General features: G+C 39.1%; 1 long non-coding RNA gene and 1 pseudogene across 2 annotated transcripts in view; one reads left to right on the forward strand and one right to left on the reverse strand.

Moving 5' to 3' along the window:
- The first annotated feature begins 1,378 nt into the window (after positions 1–1,378).
- Positions 1,379–18,472, forward strand: part of LOC123859427 (uncharacterized) — a 114,713-nt gene continuing 97,619 nt past the window's right edge. Inside the window, exon 1 of the long non-coding RNA XR_006794468.3 lies at positions 1,379–1,521. This is a non-coding gene — a long non-coding RNA (uncharacterized LOC123859427). The remainder of the gene's footprint in view (positions 1,522–18,472) is intronic.
- Positions 4,510–5,072, reverse strand: LOC123859426 (large ribosomal subunit protein uL11-like; annotated as a pseudogene). Its single transcript, XR_006794467.3, has one exon. The product of XR_006794467.3 is annotated as a large ribosomal subunit protein uL11-like (transcript).

Below are 18,472 nucleotides of genomic sequence, written 5' to 3' on the forward strand. Positions count from 1 at the left end.
AGTGAAGTGAGTGAATGCTTGGGCTCCTAATGCAGGGGTGGGAAGCCACAACACTGTGACTTTTTACTTCTAAATCCACAAAATCAAGGATATTCGGAGGGTATCATGTCACCTGCAACCCAAATTACAATAGAAACACTAATTACAAAGAGCATTTGGTCAGGTTGCCCTGTTTCTTATAGGCAATTGTTTCTAGTTTTGTTTAGGAGAAAATATAGGCATTTTTGTTTAGAAATTAAAAAACAGGGGCGCCTGGGTGGCTCAGTTGGTTAAGTGTCGACTCTTGGTTTCAGCTCAGGTCATGATCTCAGGGTTGTGAGATCGAGCCCCACGTGGAGCTCAGGGCTCAGCTCGGAGCCCTCCCTTTCCCTCCCCCTCTGCCCCCCTCCCTCCGCTCATGCTCTCTCTCTCACTCTTAAATAAATAAATAAATAAAATCTTAAAGAAATTAAAAAACATCATGAACTTAGTGGACAGAATATTCGGAATAAAGCTTAGCTTTCATTTGATGTCACAGGTTCAAAAGAACAAAGGGAAGTCAGGAGCTTTTTCTAATCAAATCCTGGTCCTGCCATTTAACAGCTGTGTACTTGGGGTAAGTCTATCTATCTCTCTGAGCCTTAGATTACACACAACCTCAGCTGTTTACTTTTCCAGGTTGTTGTGAATACATGAGAGAGGAAATCAAAGCATGGATTGTACACTATTAAATGGAGCAGTGCTGTTTTAAGTTGAATTCGGGATTCAAAAGAGAAAGAGAAGTAATATAATTTTTTGGAGTGGTGGTCTTAGGTCAAGTACTTCATCTGTTTCGTCTTCTTTAATATTCATAACTATCTTGTAAGGTGGTTATTATTATTCCCATTTTATACATGAGATATTAAAGCTCAGAGAAGTTAAGTAACTTGCTCTTCATAACCATGATGAGGAAATGAGATTTAAGTGGGCCGGGCATTTTCTTCATTTTAGGAGAGGTGAATCAAAGTCCAGAATTTGTCATGATCATCAACTGGGCAAAACGAAGATTTAAACATAATCTTTTTCACTGTCAGCTCATTGGTTTTTTTTTTTTTTTAACTTTTTTGGTTTTCTGGGTTTTGTTTTGTTTTGTTTTTTTTGCATCAATAGAGGAAGTGTATGACTAGATATTTCTTGATGTTACAGAATTACTATTAATTCAAAAGTATGAGAAAGATATTATGGTTATTATTATTTTTTAAAGAGTTGTTATGGACTGAATGTTTGTGTCTCTCAAGATTCATATGTTGAAACTCCCTACCCATGTGATGCTATTAGGAGATGGGGCCTGTAGGAGATAATCAGGGTCAGATGAGGACATGAGGATGGAGCCCTCCTGGATGGGATTGATGCCGTCAGAGCAGGAGAGAGCTTATTTCCTCTCTCTGCTCTCCGCCATGTGAGGACTCAGCTGGAAGTCAGCAGTCTACAGCTTGGAGGTGGGCTCCCACCAGAACCTGACCCTGCTGGCACCCTCATCTCAGACTTCCAGCCTCTGGAACGGTGAGAAAGAAATTTCTGTTGCTTATAAGCTCCTCATTTTGTGGTATTTTGTTATAGCAGCCAAGCTGATTTTAAAAGGCCCCTTCTTTCTTTTTTTTTTTTGCATTTTTAAAACGTTTTATTGTTATGTTAATCACCATACATTACATCATTAGTTTTTGATGTAGTGTTCCATGTTTCATTGTTTGCATATAACACCCAGTGCTTTCTTTTAGATTTTATTTATTTATTAGAGAGAGAGAGAGAGGACAAGCAGGGGGAGCTGCAGAGGGAGAGGGAGAAGCAGGTTCCCCACTGAGCAGGGAGTCTGATGCGGGACGCCATCCCAGGACCCCGGGATCATGACCTGAGCTGAAGGCAGACGCTTAGCCAACTGAGCCACCCAGGTGCCCCAAGTTCTTTCTTTTAGTCCTTTCCTCTACCTTCTAGAAAATTTACCAATTAATAGTTACAATTTCTGGAATTTGTTTTAAAAATTGCTCGGAGGTGAAGGGGATTGGTGTGGGTTGGGGGTATACATGAAACAAAGCTAGTATGAGTTAATAAATTATGAAACTGGGTGATGAGATCTGATTCTAAGTCCCCTTGATTCCAAAGTCCATACACTATTTTATCAGGTGTGATCTCCAAACACCATCTATTATAATACCATATTTCTTGGGTCTCCTCTAAATGAAGTGAAGCAGTGATTTTGAAAACCACCTATTATGATGCACTCTTCTTGTCTTCTGCATTTTTGTTAACCCACTCTAAAGGAGTCAGGTCTTGGGAAAGGAAATAGAAAGTGTATGTTTTCCCTTTGGGCAATATTCTGTGATAGCTCAGGCCACTCTTTCTACTGACTGACATGGTCCAGATTCATGCAATGCTTCCTTTAGTTTGTTTGCAGAGATTTATCACCCCAGAGGAAGCGTCTGAGTTGTTGCTGATGCTGTGTGGTTTAGTTGTCGAGACTGCAAGTGATTCCCCAAATCTTCAAATAACACTATGGGGAACTACCTCCTGATGCCACCACACACATATTTTCTACTGAGCTTTCTATGGCTCCTCAAATCCAAATTGGAAATTATCTGCTCACCCAGAAGTGGGATTATCATGAAGTTATTAAGGTTTAAGCTTCAGGGCTTACCACTTGTCGGGCTGCTTCCAAGGCCCCAGCAATAGGTTAGTGTCATGAATTCAAAGAGTACCTTATTATGTCCCTGCCAAGAAAACTTGAATTGCTCTGTCATCTTAACAGTTGGTTTATGATAAAAACTTGATGTTTTCCAAGTTTGACAACAGTCCTAGAAATGACATTGGGAATGGTGAGCAGTGAACATGAAAGAAACTTTTCTAATCTATCAGTAACGAGAAAAACTTTGATCAAGTTTGTTGATCAAAGTAAGTCTGGAGCCCAGCTCTTTGGGGGGACACCTCAGATCTGTCACGTGTAACCCTGGGCAAGTTACTCAGCTTTTCGGCTCTTCAGTTTTTTTTTTCTCCATGTGTGACCTGGTGGATAATAATAGCACCTAGCTCATGAGGTTGTCGTGAGGATTAAGTGAAATAAAACTGCTTAGAACAATGCCTGGGAAATAATGGGTGCTCGATAAGTTTTGTTAGTGTCATTCTCTTTCTCATTTGTTATCTCAGATCTGCTAAGGACTAAGAAACCAGATAATCAGGCTTTTTCAAACTCTAAATAAGATAAAATTAAATGGTCTTTGGGTGAATGGCTCCCCAACTAGCCCACGAGGAAAGTGTTTGAGCATTAGCGCAGCTGTTCTGTTCAGGCAGGAAAAGCTGTAATGAGGCATCATTCTGGCAAGAGGGCTGCGCACCTGACTTGCTTCTTCTAATCAACAGAATCTTGACTCCTGTTATTGGTCTAGACAGAGAATTTTAATGTTATACGAAAGTATTCTTTATTTTTTTATTTTTTAAACTAAAAGAAATTTAAGTTTTTATTTAAATTCCAGTTAGTTAACATACGGTGTTATATCAGTTTCAGGTGTACAATATAGTGATTCAACACTTCCATACAACACCCAGCGCTCATCTCAGCAAGTGCTCTCCTTAATCCCCATCACCTGTTTCACCCATCCCCCAACCCACCTCCCCTCTGGTAACCATCAGTTTGTTCTCTATAGTTAAGAGTCTGTTTCTTGGTTGTGTGTCTCTCTCTTTTTTCCCCCTTTCTCATTTGTTTTGTTTTTAAATTCCACATATGAGTGAGATCATACAGTTTTTGTCTTTCTCTGACTCACTTATTTCACTTAGCATTATACTCTCTAGCTCCATCCATGTCATTGCAAATGGCAAGATTTCATTCTTTTTATGGCTGAGTAGTATTCCATTATTTATATATACATACACAGTATATATAAATATATATACACCACATCTTCTTTATCCATTCATCAATCCATGGACATTTGGGCTCTGTCACTAGTTTGACTATTGTAAATAATACTGCTAATAACCATAGGGGTTCATATATCCCTTTGAATTAGTGTTTTTGTGTTCTTTGGGTAAATATCCAGTAGCGCAATTGCTGGATCATAGGGTAGTTCTATTTTTAACTTTTTTTTTTTTTTTTTTGAGAGCGAGAGAGAGCACATGAGCAGGGGTGGAAGGGGGGCAGAGGCAGAGGGAGAGAGAGAATCTTAAGCAGGCTCCACGCCCCCTGAGATCAAGAGTTGGACGCTTAACTGATTGAACCACCAGGTGCCCCAATTTTTAACTTTTTGAGGAAACTCCATACTGTTTTTTGCAGGGGCAAAAGTATTCTTTAATTCAAGTCTTTTTAATGACAAAAAAATCAGACTAAAATGGCTCAGCCTGAAACATGAACATATAACTAACAAGTAGCTGTATTAAACACAATGAGGTTCAGAACAAACCTTAATGTTCTGTGTGGGTCTGACGTGGATCTCTAGTATTCTATGTCTAGCATTGTTGACACCCATAGTCAGTTGTGGATAAAGGGAAAGTGTCTGTCCCCATTTGGTTTTTTTTTTTTTTTTTTTTTGGTTGTCAAATGATCCTTTATTGAAACATTTTCTTTTGTAGTTAACTAGCTGGGCATTCCACCGCACCACTGTTGATGTCATCTATGATGTCATGAGGGTGGCGGCCATCAACATTGCAGCCCACAGACTGGGCAGTCCCCAGGATTTCTTTAATGGTTCCAGAGAGTTCTCTGGCTAAAGATCGGTGTCGCATCTGTCGGGCAATATTGACAATCTCATCAAAAGTGATATTTCCACTGTGCTTAATGTTTTTCTTGGTGGTTCCTTGAGAGCTTTGATAATCAGGGCAGAGGCAGAAGGTACCACTTCAATCTGGGCCTGTCTGTTCTGAATGGTCGGTTTCACTCTAATCCGTAGACCCTTCCAATCACCGGTTGCCTTGGCGATGTCATCACCAACCTTTTTTGGAGACAGACTCAGTGGGCGGATCTTCAGGGCCAGGGCAGATGTGGCACTGACTTCGCCACCCATGCACCTCAGGTACACGACTTTGATCTCGTTGGGGCCGAACTTAGGCGGCATTGCAGGTGGCTGGTGTCAGATGAACCCGGATTTGGGACGACCGAAGAAAGTTGCACCTTTGCCTCCCCGAGCCGAAAGCCAAAAGCCCCATTTGGTTTTGATTTCCTTCCTCCATCACCCTGGTTATCACAGTCCTCAACACTTGTTTCACTCATTCTAGCTATCCTTCTTTCTTGTTTTTCCAGAACAGACCCATGTAATGCTGAAATTTCCAGTGCATGGTCAGTCTCAGCCTAATTCTGAGACAAAGTTCTGTCCCTGAGATGAAAGTGAGTGTAGATTTGATGCCCATAATATGGGCGTTGTGATAACCTTAATAATCTCTTAATATTTATTAAATGAATGGATGATCACTCTGGCTTTCACTGAAAGTGGGGTCTAGAAAAACTCTCCCCACCTGTGCAGAAATTGTTGACCCTAAACTGTTGTGTTTCCTATGCCACACCACCAAACATCATCCTGGCTCTTCCAGCCAGGCCTGCATTGTTTAATGCATACACAAAGCCATCTATACATGAGGACATCTATACACAAACAGTGTGACACTTGTTTGGGTGGGTCAGAGGTAATTTTTGCTTCGTTCAACGGGAGGGGTCACATTGTTCACTAGCAGATTGCAGATAGGAGAGCAGCTAATGTAGTTGTGAAGCAAATTAAAATCTGTGTAGGTTGAATTTCTAATTTATTTTACTTCAAACTCTGAATTTTTATTTGCCTATGGTCCATCTTTTCACACAGAGCTTTAAGTTTATGAACATGAAATGCACTAATAGCAACGATGTTTTTTATTAAATGTTCTCTGCCAGAGATTATAATACATGTCCAAATATCTGATGAAGAAAAACAAAGGGAGGAGATAAGAAATAAGTGACCTAAAATCAGGACTAAATTCAAAACAAGCTTAGTTTTGCCGTGAGTGAAAAATTTAAAATTTAGTTGCTCCATCTAGTGGTGAACCGTTATATGACTTTAGTGGAGAGCTTTTAGTTTTTCATGCTGGTTTTATTCAAAGTTTGTTCTGGTTAAGTAGAAAAAAATACTTAATAGACTCCCTGTCTTATTGTCCCACTTAAGTTAACAGAAAATTACCCCACATAAAAAGAAAACATCACTACTTAATGAATCTCATAGACTTAAAGACATATTTGCTAACCAACTCAAATTTCAAATCATTGTTTCTTCCTCAATTGGTCTACGAACTAGCATCATTGCTGATATATATACCTATAATTATATTTTTAACCCATATATCATCCTGAAATATGAGAAAATTTAGGCCTAACCTGGATTAATAGGCAAGAAAGGCTAATGAAGAGGTTAGCTCTTCAGCAGTTAAGAGCAAGAGTTTTTGACTCAGGCCTTCATAAGGCCTGAAAAGTGCTCCGAATTGTGTGAAAAATATCAGTCCAGTCAATAGGTGAAGGGGATTAAGAGGTACATACTTCCAGGTATAAAAGAAATGAGAAAAAATATAGATTACATGTGTACCTGAATGTAATAAATTGTTCCGCTTAGCAGGGGCTCTCCGTCAGGCTACTTGGGTTTGAATTCTGACAGTAGCCTTCCTTAGCTGTGTGGTCTTTGTGTCTCAGTCTCGTCATCTGTAAAATGAAAACCATACTACCCCTCACATAGAATTGGGAGGTTAAGTTAGATACTGCATGGAAAGCACTTGGAACTATATCTGACACAGAATAAGCACTCAGTAACATTTTCCTGGTATTATTCCTGACTTTGCTTTGTGTATTCAGGGATGTCTTGATGTGGTTTTGGTGTGTCATTGAATTGTGTCAAGTAGTCAGGTATCCATTTGGCATGCCATTGGGAACCTCTCGCTTCCCTGACTCAGTGAAGTTGTTCTCACTCTGGAAGGGTCTCTTCATTGTAATATCTTAAGTGTAAGAGCAACCATATCCCATTCTGCAACATTATTTGTACAGTCAGTCTTTCACTTCCCAAATTCAGCTTTGTCTTCCAGAATTCCAGCACTCACTTGGAAAGCAGAGATGGCTTGTCTTGCTCCTAGGCATGCCCAAGGGTTGTTAATTTTCTCCTCAGAACTTCAAAAACACGGTTTTGCTTTAGTCTTTCCTGATAGCAAAGTCTGATGAGAAAAAGAGGAAGGGCTGATTCCATGAAGCTACTTGGATACCTAGTCTAGGAAAATAGCACACTGAGCTGACCATATTAGAGTTATATTTTCTTTTACTCTTAGAAAGCTGTCTGCCATGAAATACCTCTCTTCTTCCGGAATCTAATTGCAGATGCCCCTAAGAGCCTGGACTATGGAGCCTGAGGTGCCTAGTTTTAAGTTGTACCTCCACCATTTAGTAGTTGAATAACTTTAGACAAATTATTGACCTCTGTGGGCCTTTGTTTATTCATTTATACAAGGGAAAGCATAGAAGCTATGTCAGAAGTTGTTCTGCAGATTAAGCGAACTAATATGTATAAAGGTCTTAGACTAGTGCCTGGTATGTAGTAAGTGATACATGAGTTAGTTGTTACAGAGTTATTATTTGTGGATACTCATTATTCTGTGGAGCATGAAATGTATCTTTCCAGAAATTTCAAATTCAGCATAATCTAAGACTTATTCTTTCACTTTCACCTTTTGTGACATTTTCCCATACATGCTCTTCTTGATTCCAGTCTTGAATTCTGTCTCTCCCTAGTCTTTGATTTACAGCTTTTCTTTTTAGATGGTATTGTCCACTTCTCCTGTTAATACATTTTACTCTAACCCTTCTACTTCTTACCAAGGAATTTCTCAAGGACATAAACTATGTTTATACTTTATATGTTTCTGATGCTTCCCAACAGAGCTAGTAGGTGCCCAGCAAACATGTGTGAATAAAAAATACAGAAACACTAGCTTGCATTTGCACCTCAAGTCTGTGATTGCGTCATAAAAGAATACCTACAACTATAATTATTGTCATTTACTTAGTAGCTATTCAATGCTAGGCACTATCCTAAGGGTTTTATATAGCATGGCCCATTAAATGGCATCAACAGTTTTGGGGGGTAAATCCTATTAGTTTCATTTTACAAACCAGGAAGCTGAGTTTCAGAAAATATAAATTGTTTGTCCAAGGTGTCACTGTTAATGGCTAAAGCCCCTTTCTCCTGAAAAAATCCTCTCTCGGTTAATGGACATGTCCTTCATTTTTCTATTCCTTGTAGTATGTTTATGGTATATGGTTTGTATATGGTTTAGGGTGGGGCCGCAGTTCTTTGGTCTTCCATCTCCTGCAGGCAAATGCCTTTGCTGATCTCCCCCAAAACTACACATTTGAGAGGTTGCAAATTCTAATGCTACAGGAACCATACAGAGAACTGTATTTGTTGTGCAAGGGTGTGGGTCATGTCTTGGAAATCCAGCGTTTTCCCCATCCTGTCACCAGGACCTGTGAATTTTCTGTGAATGATGTCAGTCAGCTATGGCCTCTTTGTCCTCCCCTCCCCCTCCACATCACTCTGGTTCAAGTCCTTGTTACCTCATGCTACCCGGGAAGATTGCAAGAGTTGCTTAACGCCTTCCTGCAGATCTTGTGTCTTCCCCTCCCTAATCTAGTCCGTTTATCACAGCAAAACAAATTTTTGGACTTTAGCTCCTTACCAAAAAGGCTTTGTGGTTTCCCATTGTTTATTACTGCATCGAAACCTAGCTTTTCATTGTAGACCAGCCACAACATGTTCATACCTAACACTCCGTTGTTATGCCTTTACCCACATCCTCTGCTTTGGTCAGAATGGTTCCGATGGCAGTTCCTGAAAATGCCAAGCACAGACTTTCTTTTTCTTTTCTGCCATGATCTTTTCTTAGCTTCTTCCAGTTAAATAAATCTTATCCCACTTTCCTGTTCTATACTAGTTTTTTGTTGTTGTTGTTTCTGGTGAGATGAATGCTTGCCCTTGTTTCTTTCTTTCTTCTCTCTTTCCCTCAATATGAATTTCCCTGACCCCCTACCACACTTATTAAATCATGAATATGGAATGCATTCTGTATACTGTTTCATAGAAAGGCAGTAGAATATAGTAATCCAACACATAGACTCTGGAGCTAGGCAACTGACTTCAAATCCTGGTGGTACCATTCACCTTCCTGGTGACCTCAGTCAAGTCACTAAACCTTTCTGTTCTGAAGTTACTTCTACTCTACACTGAAGATAAAGTAATGCCTGTCTGATGAGACTGCAGAGAGGATTAAATGAATCATTATGTGTAAAACAATGTCTGGCACGAGATAAGCACTAAATAATAGCAGTGATGATGATGATGATGCTATTATTTGCTCTTTTGTGTGTGACATTTTTCCATAATTGATTTGTAAACTCTTTCAAGTCAGAGATTTCTATAAATCCTTGCCTTGTAGGAAGAGAGTGTGATACAAAAGTTCATAGTGGTCAGGAGACCAGGCGTATGAGATTAGGCAGGTCTTCAACTTTCAGACTCCCTTTTGCTTAGGTGTAAAATGGAAATAATTTTTTCTTATATATGTATAGTGTATTAAAAGTCTTTTTTTCATAGACAAAGTTCATTTATTATCTACCTGCTCTCTTCACATATAGGATAATTTATGCAAAGCATGTTAGAAACTGAGGCATGTGGATGTCAACTGTATTAGCAAAGTGCTCAGTCGTGCTGTTTGAAGAATGGGATCAAATGCTTGTCTTTCCTTCTCTCCCCTCCCCTCTCATCTAATAACCTCCATATAAAAAGAATTAGAAGAATTTCTTTTTGATGTTTTTAGTCAATAGTGTCTCAGTACTTCCATGGAGCACTCTCCCACCCCCTCTTCCAGAAAAGCATTATTTTTTTAGAAGGGCAGGTTGTGAATGTGAATAGGGGCAGCTAGTTCTGTGGTATACCAGTGGATGGAGGAATAGTAGGATTTGAAGAAATCTCCTAAAATAATGTTCTAACTCTTGTTTCATAGAGTTTAGGGTTTTTTTTGTCTGTGGTTTATCAGGGTGATTACTATCTCTTTTCTAAGGTAAAAGGAGATACCAGACTTAGAGGAAGGGGAGTCGAGGGAGTGAGGAATAGAAAGCAAATAATCATCATGGGAGAAAAGATCAGAAACTGGAAACTGACACAGGGCAATAAAATTAAAATTGAATAAATTTTAATTAAAATTAAAAATGAATTTTTTTCATTTTTCATGTTAAAAATGAATAAAAGATGGAACCATAGAAAGTGAATATGATTTTTTTAAGGCAAGAAATGGTGACTTGTTTAGTCTTTGAGAAGCAGAATATTATCAAAAATATAGTAAAATAATGAGTACAGAAGGGTATATGATATGGCCAGCTGTGGGAATTTCTAGGCTGGCTTCTGTGTTACTCTTTAAGTATCCCAGCTCTCATTCCATATTCAAACTAAGCATCCATAAACTTCTCTATCTAGCAGGATGAAACCTAGGAAGATATTGAAATACCAAAGTAACTATGGAAATAGGAAGAACAAAGAAGAATTCTTGAAAGTCTCTGGGTAAAGATAAAAGGAAAACAGAATAAAGAAGATCTCACAGCAGGGGCGTGTGACAGATCTCCAAATCAAGAAGTCAGGGAAGATGAAGTGGAACAAAGCCAAATCTCCACAACCAGGGAGATGGTCCATAGATTTCAACTACCCAGTTAACTTTCAGATAACTCACTCAGGAGAACAGAACTGGAAACTTATAAAACATAAGTTTAATTCTCTCAGTAAATGATGCAAAAAGAGTAGCGAGAATTTTGAAAATGGTCTTACATCGGAAGAAGATTTTATAGACTGCCTGAATGTCTTAAAAAACCTGGAGAAGAACGATCCTGGATTAGCCAAATTCTAAGTATGAACATTATTTCAAAATGTTAGGAAATCAAGATTAATATGCTTATAAATTTGATGGGTTATAAAAATATGTATATAGGTGTGTGTGTGTATAAATAATAAAAATTTTTTGAAGGAAGATTATAGATTTATGCATACCAAATAAAAGGCAAGAGATACTTTGAAATATATGTTTTTGTAAATGCCTTATTGGATCCCTGTTCTTTTACTCTAGTCTGAAATTAGCTGTGTGTTTTGGTGATGTATAGATTATGTATTTCTATGCAGCAAACACCCCCAAACTTAGAAGTTCTCACATGGTTTCTTGTCCTCTTATGTGATCTCTTGAGGCCTATGCTTGGAATTCACACAATGTCACTTCTTCCTTATTCAGTCAAACCAAATCTCAAGGCCAACCGCTATTCAAGGGCTGGGAAAATGGACTCCTCTTCGTGGGAGGAGCTAGAAAGAATTTGTGGTTATTTTTCACGTACTGCAGGTGTTTAACTCAATTATAAAGTGAGATAAGAGATAAGAGACTTAAATTGAAAACTGCTAAATTATTGCCAAGTGTTATTAGTATATAGCTGACCCACTGTTCCTTCCCTCCTTCTCCAGGGTCTTTTTTTGGGGCAGATATCCTTATGAGGAAGCTCAAGATAGGCTGCTGAAACCTTGCTGAGCCAACTAGAAGGGTGTTTGGGGTCTTGGCCACTACCCATTTATTCCTGGCTATTCAGTATCTCACGTATGAGTCTGCTACCAATTCAGTGACATACAAAGTGCACTGAATTTCAGAAAGAAAGATTTTTCTTTGTGCTGTAAATCTTGTGATAATATTTGTCATTAGCTCAAGCACTGATCCATAGTTCAAAGGAAATTTACACTTCAACTGAGTAAGACAGGTTTTTATCTTCTTAAATCATGGTACCAGAGGCTGGAAGAAAAATAGGCAAAAAAAGTAAGGTTGAATTACCTTGTTTCTTCAGCTCTCTGACATCCTCATAAGAACTCAACAGAGACAGTGGGGCTGAAGGATCCGTATTTGTAGGAGGCACCTCCTGTGGTAGATCCACATTGCAGGGTTCCCCTTCTCTAAGGAGCTGCAACGTGCACAGATATGTGCTCTCCTTCTGCCCACCCTGAAGGCCATCTCAATGTTAGGAACGAGTCTCCTGGACCATGACTTACTGGCTTAGGCCTGTCATCTGCTCTAAGGTAAGCCAATCAGTTTGTCGCTCTCGCGAACTGGAAATCTTGCCAGAGGAGCAACAGTGTTATTGGAAGTTGCTCTGGAAGGGAGACCCACCACCTCCTGCCGAAGAAATACATGGAACTGTACTAGTTCCTACCTTTTCGGAGCCTTGGTTTAATTCTTCCTTAGATTCGGTAAGGTATTCTACTAGTCTTGCACTAAATTCCCTGTTTTTGCTCAAACTACTAGAGTTGGTTTCTGTTCCTTGTTGTCAACAGAAACTTAACTAACAGAAGACAGCCACAACTGTGATTGAATGGTTAGAAGAAAATGATTTATCTGGATGCCATTTCAGCAATTCATTGAGTCATTCAATAGTCATTTATTGAGGACCTATTATATGCCAATCACAGAGATAGGTACGCAAATAAGACAGAAGGAGGTGTGGGGAGACAGTCAGACAAACATATAATCACACTAAATTGTGATAATGTTCTGGTAGAGATACTTACAAAGTGATGTGGGAGTACAGATAAGAGTATGAATGAACTCTCTGGGTAGGTTGGGGAGCTGGGGTTAATCAGCTTGGAGAAGGATATAAGCTAAGGACTAAATCAAAGCTATACAGCAAATTCAATCTCATTACATTACAGTGGCAGCAAATGAGGAATTGCTACATGGAGGCCGAAGACCAGCTCTTCTCAATATGAACTCAGCTCTGCCGAGTGGGAACTGATTTGAACAGCAGCATGAGAGACTGAGATGATATATGGAAGAATTTCCTGACAGTGAGAGTAGTTAACGTTGGGCGATTGTAGCATCTTCTCCTCTGGAGGTTTAAAAAATAACATAGCTCATCATCTGCCTGGGATAGCATTGTTGTGATGCTGTCTAAAAGTAGGGAAATGGAAGATAATTGCTCAAGGTCTTTTCTAGCTTAGAGTTTTCAAAATTCTGTCATTTTTTAGAAAAACTTCATCGAACCAATGAAAAATAAAATTACAGGCAGAAAAGTAATGCAAAAGGATAGAAAAACAATTGAATTATTAGTTCCCTCTTGGTTCAGGAATGAGGAAGAAACGAAGGGACTAAAAAGATAGAATATGTGTTATTTTAGAAATTATTCTGAAATTACGTAGTCTGTTGGTTGTTTAAGAACTCCCAGGTTGGGGCTCAACTGGTTGCTAACTAATGGTCCTGTCTTTTCCTTCCCAACCCAGAGTACTTTAGTTTCCCCTAATTCACTTTATAACTAACTTCTTCAGCTTGTAGAACAGTTTGTATATGTTTATAAATTTCTTTTTATTGTGAACTTAAGCAAATTTATAGAATAAGACAGTCAAATGAACACTAGTTCTCTACATCACTCAAAATTTACATCTCTCCTTTTTAAGGTTAGCTACCTACATTCTGCTTATAGAATTTTTGAATTCTGCTTTCTTCCACATGATGGATGTCATTTATGTATGTTGATGTATTCCTCATACTTGCCACATTTGACAGCACTTGGGCACATCACCGTGAATCCATGTACTAAGTGGGGTAGCTAGAACTGAGTGGGAGGTCAGATGCCCTGGGACCATCTGTGATGGGATGAAATCATCACTGCCTCATACCTGTCACTGGAGCCTCCTCATCAGGAAGCTAAGTCTTCCTCCCTCCTCCCTGCCTTTCTGCCTTCCTCCTTTCTTCCCTTCCTCTTTCCCTTCCTCTCTTTCTTCCAATTAAAGAAACTAGCATGAGCTTAAAATTACAACATGGGTCCAGAGAATTGTGAGTCTGGTTGGGCTACAGATAAAGTATATGATTAGAAAATAAAATTAGAAAATTAAGTTAGGCAAAATTATGTAGAATTTGCTAAGACTGCAGAGTTTGGTTTGTTGGGCAGGCATTGGGAAATGCTGTGTTCACAGCATTTGGAAGACATTGGAAGATAAGCGTGGAAATGTTGCACAGTGGAAGGCTCTAGAGAATGGTAATCAGTTTAAAGCCTCAAAGTGGGGACACATTCAAAATGAGACACACATTCACATTCTATTTTATATTAAACTCCAACTGACATTTTGATATTGGGCTAATGCCTTGTTTTGTTTTTTAAATGTGAATCCACTCAGTGTTCTAAGTTGTTTTTATTTTTGCTTTAATCTTAATCATAATTCACTGTCTATGATTTTCAGTTTTAGTTTCTTGAAACCTGCACAAAACTTTAAAGACATTTGCAAAGCAATCTTAGTGCAGTATCCCTTGAGATTGTAAGTTTTTCACCAATCTTTTTATCTCACTTACACTTAATTTGACAGCAGATTTTTTTTTTTTTAGCAACTGCCTTTATCGAGTTTTTACCAAAGCATTCAGTTTAAGTTTCATAAAAAAAATCTACCTCTCTTTTCTTGCATATACTTCATCAGTTAATTTTTAACTCAATAAAGCAATTAGAATAATGAAAACACATCACAAACTGATTTTTGATGAGCATACAACTTGACTGGTGGGAAGAGAAGGTACAAGTGTGGTAGAATATAGTCTTAACTAGGAATGTTCAGTGTACTTGGACATAAGGCTTATATCTGGGAATGGGGAAAGAGAACATGGATTAATCTGCTGTGCCAGTTAAGAGAGTTTAAGGAAAGGTGGAAAAAACCCCTAGAATTTGGTTTTGAGTCTTTCACCAGAAAACAAATTTCAGTTTTTGGTGTCCCTACATAGATTTATTATACTACCTTTAACATACTAAACTTCTACCCATATCTTTGTGTCTTCCTCATATTAATTTTTTCCTTCAATTTCCCTGAGATTCTAGAGCATGAGGGCAGGAACTGGATGGAAATATTTCAGTAGACTAGACAGTACCCTCTTCTGGGATGAAGATATCCTTGAGGAAGGGAGAAGGTCTTCTTGTTACTGAGATTGTAGAGGATTAAAAGAGGGACTGTTTTGTGTCTTTGTTTGGAATCTCCTCAGTGGATTTTGACCTATAACCCTTTTTTCCAGGATATACTTTCCATTGGGAGTATGATGGGGTGCAATTCAAAGTTTTTGCCTTTTTTTTTATGGAGCTTCTGGGATTACCAGATCACCAACATCTCCATCTGGTAGAACTGAGAGAAGGAAGAGAAGGAGGAGGTGGGGGGAGGGGAGGAGGAGGACAGAAAGAGGAAGAGGAAGAAACCTTCCTTCTAGTTCTCCCTAAGGTACACAAAGAGTAAACATATCCCTTTTCCTACCTCCTCCTTTAGGTGACTTGCAAAGTTTGGACCCTGGAAACCTTCAGAAAGTGACTTTCCTAGCTCAATTCTGTACGTGGTGCTGATTCACATGGGACTGATTCACATGGGACTGGATATCAGAGCTACCTTGATAGTTGATCTTGTGGAAACAGTACAAACTTGTTTCTTGAAACAGAAAATATAAAATTACAAATGATTTTTCCTTTAAGAATAAAATCAAGTTTAACTAAAAACCTGGAAGGACTATATTGCATCCTGTAGCGTAGCATAAAATCCTTCAACCAATTACAATGTCAAATGACAATGGGGGTATCTTTTTTTCTGATAAGGATCAGAAATCTAGTATTGTCCAAACACTCCAGAGGTGCTATTTGTTTCAAGTGGAAAGGAAGTATTTATACCAATTATTGTGATGAATGAAATGAAATGAAGACTACTTGGGATGGTTAAATGTTTACTCACATGGTCAGGCGGGTACGGCAGCCCCAGGCTCTGTGGTGGGAGCAGATTCCTGGTACGTTCTAGCCCATGTATTGAAAATACTAGACAAAACCTAAATTTTAGAAGAAAAGCTCCTGTCTCACCAGCAGTGGTATTAGTGGTGCTTTCTTTTGACACTATGTATTGAGGGTATATATTTATATAGACTCAGTATCTAGGTCACTCAACATTGCTTGAAACTAATGAAGCTTAGCCTCAGGGCCCCTCACTTACATCGGCCTTTCAAAATGCTCATATGGTCATATGCTTTTGTGAAGTTTGGAAAAGTAGGATACTTTACTGCAATTTGTTAAAATCACTAGACCATTCTACTTTGACTTCTTAGTTTTATGTGTTAACTTGACTGGACCATCGAGTGCTCAGATATTTGGTCAAATGTCATGCTGGATATCTGTGGGAGTGTTTTTGGATGAGATTAACATTTGAGTTGGTAGACTGAGTAAAGCAGATTGCCCTCTCTAATGTAGGTGGCCCTCATCCAATTGGTTGAAGGCCAATTGCCTACCCTTCCACAAGTAAGAGGGAACTCCTTTTGCTTGAGTGTTGAGCTGAGACTTCACTCAAATCTGCTGCCTTCAGACTTGAACTGAAACATGGGCTCCTCTTGGATCTTCAACCTTGGTTTTTGGACTGGAACTACACCATTACTTCTCCTGGATCTCCAGTTTGCAGACTGTGGGTCTTGAGATCACCTTCACAGTGGTATGAACCAATTCCTTAAAACAAATCTCTTTCTATATAGATATATATCCTTTTGGTTTCTCTGGAGAACCCAGACTAATATCCTCTTTCATATTTACCCTTGAGGTGGGTGATATTGGAAGTGTTTTGGGGATCTAATTTAATTGGGGAATCATTTAGTTGAGTATATTTATATAGTTTGCAGTCACTTCTGTGTACAGTAAGCTAGCCTGGTGTGGAATGGCTTCCAGCTTTATCCCCGTGCCCACTGTACCAGCTCACTTGATAATGTGACTGAAGACCTCTGCCTGGAGTTCTATCCCCGTGAGTGTTGTTTAGCACCTGGCACTGAAAGTTTGTGGTTGGTGGAGGAAAAATGATGTCAAAGAGTCACCCCATAGAAGGTTAACTCCCTTTCACTTATGGCGTTTTCATATTTGGTACCATAGCATCTGTGCCTTGATATCAATCCAGAAACCCCAGGGCAACAAGTGAGAAGTGAGCAGCACAGGCATGAGATAAGGTATAATAAGGTGTGCCTGCCTGAAGTTAATCAGTGCAGCACTAGCTCAAACAAGAGATAAGTAGGACAGAGCGCTAAGACTGAGATGCACACCAACATCATTTAATACCATGCTCCGTACATGGATTTTTCTTCCATTCTAGAACATCTGCCATTATGTCTTCAAATATTATGTCTTTCAGATTCTTGATGTTTTGAAATCCCTATTAACTGTTGGAACTTCTTATTCTATCCATGATTTCTTTTAATTCTGCTTTCATGTATTCCATTTCTTTTTTTCTCTAAGCTGTATTTTGACTGATTTTCTGTCACCATTGCCATCACTGCACCTTTGCTGCAGTCTGAGTTGGAGCCTTGAACCTGCACGGCTCCCGTGGCCCACACACTGAGCTCTCTGTTCCAGGGTGCCTTGAATGTTTCATTCAGATTGGACTAATAACTACACTCAGGGCATGGAATTCGACTTCCTGGTGACTGCTAGGGAATTAAATGACATAGCCTGGAAGTGTGGAGGAGTAAGTTTCTTATAGGATGAATATTGGCCAATGAGATTTAAGAGTAGCAAGGGATAAAGTAAATTTCCAATGCTCCTGCCTACCCCATGGGGACTACTCTGGGGTGTGCTTCCTTTGTACAGCCCTCTGCAAAGGCCTGCAGACACACCTGCTGAGCACCCTATTGTGTGTCTTCATAGATCATTACGAAGTGACAATCAGTGCTTTGGTGCAGCTCATCACATTGGTTTGTGTCCCTCCTTGCTTTGTTCCTCCTTTCCTTACCCTCATTTCCCTGGGCTTGCATCTTACAAATGAAGAATAGTGTTTGTTTGTTTTAAGATTTATTTATTTATTTTAGAGAGAGAGCACAAGCAGGAAGGGCAGAGGGAGAGGGAGAGAAAATCTCAAGCAGACTCTGGGCTGAGTGCAGAGCCCAACGCAGGGCTCAATCCCACAACCCTGAGATCATGACCTGAGCTGAAACCAAGAATTGGCTGTTTGACTGTGCCACCCAGGTGTCCCATGAAGAACAGTGTTTTAATCCTCACTTCAGGCATGTTTCCTAGAAGACTTGGGCTAAGGTACCCATTATAAAAAACATTTTCCTTAACCTCACATCTCCCTTCATCTATTCCATTTATATTTTTCTTCCTTGGAAACTTTTTGAAACAGTCTTTCTTTCTTTCTTTTCTTTCTTTCTTTTTCTTTTCTTTTTCTTTTCCTTTCCTTTTCTTTTCTTTTCTTCTTTTCTTTCCCTTTCCTCTTTCCTCTTTCCTCTTTCTTTCTTTCTTTCTTTTTTTCTTTCTTCTTTTCTTTTCTTTTCTTTTCTTTTCTTTTTTCTTTCATCTCTGTTTTCTTATCTGCCATTCATTCTTCAGTCTAACTCCTCTCTCCCATTTCTCTTAAAACTGCTTTCAACGAGATCAATAATGACCATGTTGTTAAATCCAAAGGATAATTTTCAGCCTTTATCT

Source organism: Mirounga angustirostris, unplaced genomic scaffold (genome assembly GCF_029215605.1).
Source record: "Mirounga angustirostris isolate CCGP_5_RB_7025 unplaced genomic scaffold, mMirAng1.0.hap1 SCAF_4, whole genome shotgun sequence".
NCBI lineage: Eukaryota > Metazoa > Chordata > Mammalia > Carnivora > Phocidae > Mirounga > Mirounga angustirostris.